This window comes from Halichoerus grypus, chromosome 1 (assembly GCF_964656455.1).
Source record: "Halichoerus grypus chromosome 1, mHalGry1.hap1.1, whole genome shotgun sequence".
Classification (NCBI taxonomy): domain Eukaryota; kingdom Metazoa; phylum Chordata; class Mammalia; order Carnivora; family Phocidae; genus Halichoerus; species Halichoerus grypus.
In genome coordinates, this window is record NC_135712.1 from 93,414,397 (window position 1) to 93,420,881 (window position 6,485).

The 6,485-nt window shown below is 44.5% G+C and overlaps 1 pseudogene; it reads left to right on the forward strand.

Annotated features, from left to right (window-relative positions):
- Nucleotides 1-1,352: 1,352 nt before the first annotated feature.
- Nucleotides 1,353-2,279, forward strand: LOC118552094 (calcium load-activated calcium channel pseudogene; annotated as a pseudogene).
- Nucleotides 2,280-6,485: the final 4,206 nt, after the last annotated feature.

Sequence of the window (6,485 nt, forward strand, 5' to 3'; positions counted from 1 at the left end):
CTAGCCTTTACCAAAGGGACCTACAACCTTCCACTAGGGTAACTGTGCATTGGGGTAAAGGAAATAATCAGACCCTTTGGGGACTACTGGACAATGGCTTTGAACTAACATTGATTCCAGGAGACCCAAATGTCACTGAGGCCCATTAGCCAGAGGAGGGGCTTACAGAGGTCAGGTGACTGGTGGAATTTGGTCTCAGGGCTGTCTCACTGTGCGCCCAGTTGGTCTTCAACTCTATCTTATGGTTCTTTCTTCAGTTCTGGAATACATACTTGGAATAGATATATTTAGCAGCCCGCAGAATCCCCACATTGGTTCCCTGACCTGTGGAGTGAGGGCTATTATGGTGGAAAAGGGCAAGTGGTAGGCCCTGAAACTGCTTCTACCTAGAAAAATAGTAAGCCAAAAATCAATAGCCCTTTCCTGGAGGGATTGCAGAGATTACTGCTACCGCAGACCTATTCAACTCCCCTAGTTGGCCTGGGCTGAAGACAGAAGGAACCTGGAAAATGACAGTGAACTATCATGAGCTTAACCAGGCGGTGACTCCAGTTGCAGATGTTGTACCAGATGTGGTTTCCTTGCTCGAGCAAATTAACACATACCCTGCTACCTGTTGCATAGCTATTGATCTGGCAAATGCTTTTTTTTCTTGATACCTGTTAGTAAAGACCACCAGAAGCAACTTACTTTCAGCTGGCAAAGCCATCAGTACACCTTCACTGTCCTACCTTGGGGGTATACCAACTCTCCAGCGCTATGCCATAATTTAGCTCCCAGAGATCTTGATCACTTTTCCCTTCCACAAGGTATCACACTGGTTCATTACATTGATGATATTATGCTGATTGGACTTAGTAAGCAAGGAGTAGTAACTACTCTAGACTTGTTAGGAAGGCATTTGCATGTTACAGGGTGGGAAATAAATCCAAAAAGACTGTGGGGCTTCTACCTCAGTGACATTTCTAGGGACCCAATGGTATGGGGCATGTCAAGATATCCCTTCTTAAGGGAAGGATGAATTGTTGCATCTGGCCTCCTACAAACAAAAACAAGGCACAATGCCTAGCGGGCCTCTTGGATTTTGGAGGCAACATAATCCTCATTTGGGTGTTTTACTCCAACCCATTTACTGAGTGACCGACAAAGCTGCTAGTTTTGTGGGGTTCCAGAACAAGAGAAGGCTCGGTGACAGGTCCAGGCTGCTGTGCAAGCTGCGTTGCCACTTAGGTCTTATGATCCAGCAGATCCAATGGTGCTTGAAGTGTATGTTGCAGATGGGGATGCTGTTTGAGGCTTTTGATAGGCCCCTATAGGTGAATCACCGTGCAGACCCTTAGAAATTTGGGGACTCTAGTCTGTCAGAGAGTGTTACTCGGTGGCCCAGAAAGCCAGGGAAGTCGTTGTCGTTTAATTTTTGCAGGCTCTCAAGTGCTTACCCCCTGGCGGGTGGGAGTGCAGAGAGGAAAGTGCGAGATGAGCACCATGTTCGCGGACACACTGCTCATCGTTTTTATCTCCGTGTGCACGGCTCTTCTTGCTGAGGGTATAACCTGGGTCTTGGTTTACAGGACAGACAAGTGCAAGAGACTGAAAGCGGAGGTGGAAAAACAGAGTAAAAAACTGGAAAAGAAGAAGGAAACAATAACAGAGTCAGCTGGTCGACAACAAAAAAAGAAAATAGAGAGGCAAGAAGAGAAACTGAAAAATAACAACAGAGACCTATCCATGGTCCGAATGAAATCCATGTTTGCAATTGGCTTTTGTTTTACTGCCCTAATGGGAATGTTCAATTCCATATTTGATGGTAGAGTGGTGGCAAAGCTCCCTTTCACCCCCTTTCCTATATCCAAGGACTGTCTCATCAAAACCTGCTAGGGGATGACACCACAGACTGTTCCTTCATTTTTCTGTATATTCTCTGTACCATGTCAATTCGACAGAACATCCAGAAGATTCTTGGTCTTGCTCCTTCACGAGCTGCCACCAAGCAGGCAGGTGGATTTCTTGGTCCTCCACCTCCTTCTGGGAAGTTCTCTTGAAATCAAGAAGAACCCTGTAATTCCTGTCATTCTTTTTAAACATTCAAATTAGACTGGCAACTATTTTGTAGCAAGAGCCATAGACAGCCTTAGCACTTGGGCCACTTTCTAGTTCTGAGTTATTTGTAGACTTTTTGGATTTGATTCAAATGAGAATGGCACCCAGCAAACATGATAGTACTTTCAGTCACAGATTAATTTTTAGAAAAATAAGTTTGTTGGTTAGATAAGTTCAGGCAATGTTTATGTAATGAGAAGCAAATAGCATCTTTCTTGTTTGGCTTACATGGATATTTTCTGTGGGCCAGACTCTCAAGTCTGTGCTGTGTGCCATGTACCATGGAAGTTGGCTCTCCATGAGCATTTAGAGATCTGGAAGAAAAATTTAGTTTGTGATATATATATATTTTTTAAAGATTTTATTCATTTGACGAATAGAGACACAGCGAGAGAGGGAACACAAGCAGGGGGAGTGGGAGAGGGAGAAGCAGGCTTCCCACTGAGCAGGGAGCCCGATGCGGGGCTTGATCCCAGGACCCCGGGACCATGATCTGAGCTGAAGGCAGACACCCAACAACTGAGCCACCCAGGCGCCCCTAGTTTGTGATATCTTAATTGGAACTATTTGTTGTACATTGTTTCCAAGCCAAATATATGACCCAAGATCAATAAAGAGGCCAGAATTTTAGCTACAAAAAAAAAAAAAAAGAATTTTGGGGAAAAAAAGCCCTACCATCCTCTGCAGATAACTTCTTTTCTTTTCTTTTTTAAAGATTTTATTTATTTATTTGACAGAGAGAAAGACAGCGAGAGCAGGAACATAAGCAGGAGGAGTGGGAGAGGGAGAAGCAGGCTTCCCACCGAGCAGGGAGCTGGATGGGGGACTCCATCCCAGGACCCTGGGATCATGACCTGAGCCGGAGGCAGACGCTTAACGACTGAGCCACCCAGGTGCCCCAATAACTACTTTTCTTTTGAGAACCAGCTCTTGGCCTGCTCCTGGGCCTCAGTAGAGACTGAATGGGTTACCCAGTTACCATGAGACCTGAGCTATCATAAACTGAGTATTATCTGACTTTCTAAGCCATAAAGTTGGGGGTGCGTAGAAGAATTCCATCATCAAATGGAAAGGGCCCAGCAGGCCGTGAAGGCACAAGTGGGTTACATGAAGAAGTAGCCCAAATGTCTATGGTCCCCATGTCTGATACACTGTGAGGATACAACAAGGAGGCAGCTGTCTGCAAACTAGGAAGAGGGTTCTCACTAGACACTGAATCTGCTGGCACCTTGATCTTGGACTTCCCAGCCTCCAAAACTGTAAGAAATAACTGTTTGGTGTTTAAGCCACCCAATCGATGGTATTTGTTACAAGAAGTGGCACCAACTGACTAAGGCAGAAATAGTGGTTTGCTAGTAGAGTCCAAACTGGCACTGTCCAGTAGAATTCTCTGTAATGATGAAAATGTTCTATATTTGCACTGCACAATATAGTTGTCACTATCGAGCACTTGATGTGTGACTCATGCAACTAAGGAACTAAAATTTTAATCTAGCCCTTTCTTCCACTCCTGTAGCCTTTACCATTTCTCTTAGGATTCATACAGTGTCTCAGTTAGTTGCCATGTGTCCATTTTCATTTTATTCCAATCCATTCTTCACGAAGCTAGAGGGGTTTTTCTAAAATCAAATAGGATCCTAGCACTTCTCCAAGGTAATGGTTCCTGGAAACTTTAGAAAGAAGTTCAACCTGCTAGCACACCATACACATCCTTTCCTTAGGAAATCACAAAGAAGTAAAACACCTTCCTCTGTCTGATCAGGTAAGTGATGATAAATTTCTCAAGAGTAGTCCCTTATCATACTTTTTCAATTCTAACATATCTCACAGTGGCTTGCTGAATGCTGCTGTGAGAAAAAAAAAAAACAACAACTTGGCTTTGGAGATGGGAAGCTTAAATTAGAACCCTGCATCTGGTACATTCGAGCACAGACACCATGGGTACTTAATCACCTCACTATACTTCTGTGCTAAATGGGAATGATGATAATTACATCACAGGGTTGTTGCGAAGAGTAAATGAGTTTGTGAAAATCCTCTGCACTTAGTAAAACGCTGTAGAAATGGTTGATGTTATAATAACTATTGAGTTTGGAAATGTTCTAAAAAGCAATACTGGTCTGACTTTACCTAACATCCATCTGGAGTTTTAAAGCCGATCTTCACTAGGTGACAATATAGACATAGGCCTTAGATGTTCAAGGAAAAGACGGATGAAAGGAACAATTTTGCCCCATTTATTCCGAACACTCCTTTGAATTATGCATTTTCCATCTTTAGGTTTAAGGCTGTGCTTTCTTGGGGCCCCTGGGTGGCTCAGTTGGTTAAGCGTCTGCCTTTGGCTCAGGTCATGATCCCGGGGTCCTGGGATCGAGTCCCACATCAGGCCCCTCGCTCAGTGGGGAGCCTGCTTCTCCCCTGACTGCCATTCCCCCTGCTTGTGTGTGCGCGCTCTCTCTCTCTGTGTCAAATAAATAAATAAAAATCTTTAAAAAAAAAAAAGACTGTGCTTTCTTCACTTTTGTTTCTCTAAACAAAAATTTCAGCAATACCAATGGACAGTTGATTCTTGAGAGTCAAACGACAATGACATACGGGCAGGTCAGAAAAGAAAGAAAAAGTGGTAATATCTTATTTTTAAGTATCTACAGGGACTTTTCAAAGGGGACTTTCTCAGGGAGTTCTCCTAGGAGTAGTAGGAAAGGCACTGCTCTCAGAGAGGAAAATAAGGTAAAGAAGCCACATTTTCAGGGGTGCCTGGCTGGTTTCGTCGGTATAGTGTGCAACTCTTGATCTAGGGGTTGTGAGTTCGAGTCCCACGTTAGGTGTGGCGATTACTTAAAAAATAAAGTCTTTTAAAAAAATAAAACAAGGGGGGTGCCTGGGTGGCTCAGATGGTTAAGCGTCTGCCTTCGGCTCGGGTCATGATCCTGGGGTCCTGGGATCGAGCCCCACATTGGGCTCCTAGCTTGGCGGGGAGTCTGCTTCTCCCTCTCCCTCTGCCTCCCCCCGCTCATGCTCTCTCTCTCTCTGTATCTCTCTGTTTCAAATGAATAGATAAAACCTTTGAAAAAAAACAAAACAAAAACAAAACAAGGGGCGCCTGGCTGGCTCAGTCAGTGAAGCGTCTGCCTTCAGCTCAGGTCACGATCCCAGGGTCCTGGGATGGAGTCCCCCATCCAGCTCCCTGCGCAGCAGGAAGCCTGCTTCTCCCTCTCCCTCTGCCCCTCCCCACTGCTGTGCTCTCTCTCTCTCTCTCTAATAAATAATTAAAACAAAACAAAACAAAACAAAAAACCCATGTTCTCAGAGTGGGGGAAAAGATGTAAACTGACAATTAAGTTTACATTGGAAGTATTCTTTTCCCTACCCTAGGGAGAGCTGAAACACAAGATTTCTAAGATTAAGTATACTTTTCATTAGACCACATTACACTTTATGATGGATTTATATCAATATTTCCTTTCTCAGGTCTTGAAATTAGTGCAGTTCCACTATCTTAAGAAATACCAAAAGAAGACATTGCTTGTGATCAGTACACTTTTTTTTTTTTTTTTTCTGTTAAGGGTAGTAAAGATTGATTATTCTGTGAACTTAAGGTTGCCAAAGCACTTAATGGATCTGTTTCAGAACACTTACGTTGCACGGATATTTCTACAAACCTCTCTCCACTCTCCAGATTAAGACTTCCTGGAAGACAGGGACTTTTTGTACTCATCTTTATCTCATTCTGCCTCAGAGTACTTGCCATATATACTGTGCCGTAAAACATATTAGCAAACTGGTGGCCTTTCCTGCTTATTCTCTCTGATATTCAAGTTTGCAATCCCTACCGAGTGCTCAGTAAATTCGTGTCCTAGACACGAATGGTATTCATAGGGTAATCAGGGTGATTCCTTAACCTCGCCAGCGTCTGGAACACTATCTTCGAGCCTGAGAGAGGAACCGCTGGTTTGGACCCACAACTCCACTGAGCCCCAGGTAACAAGCCCTGCAGCCACCACAGCATTTCCTTTCCCACTGAAACTTCAAGCTTCCAATCTTCGTTGTATTTTCTTTTCATCTCACTCTCTGCAATTTACATAGGCTCTCGTATATTTGAGATGTCCTTTAAATTTGTAATTTAACAGTCTAAACAGAACTTTTTATATCTTGGTTACAGACCCCACCTCAAGAGTAAGACCTTAGGCAGGAGAAATCGAGGGGCTGGAAGGGAGACACTGGTGTCTAAATTGGGGAAACCTGCTCACTTCGCAGACCGAGCAAGGCCTCAGGTGGGAGGGGGGATTGGAAACCGAGGACGCCACGTGACCTGGGGGGGGGTCCCAGGGCTGAGTCGACCCCGCCCCTCCGCTCGCCGCCGGGGGGCGCATGCGCAGCCCGTG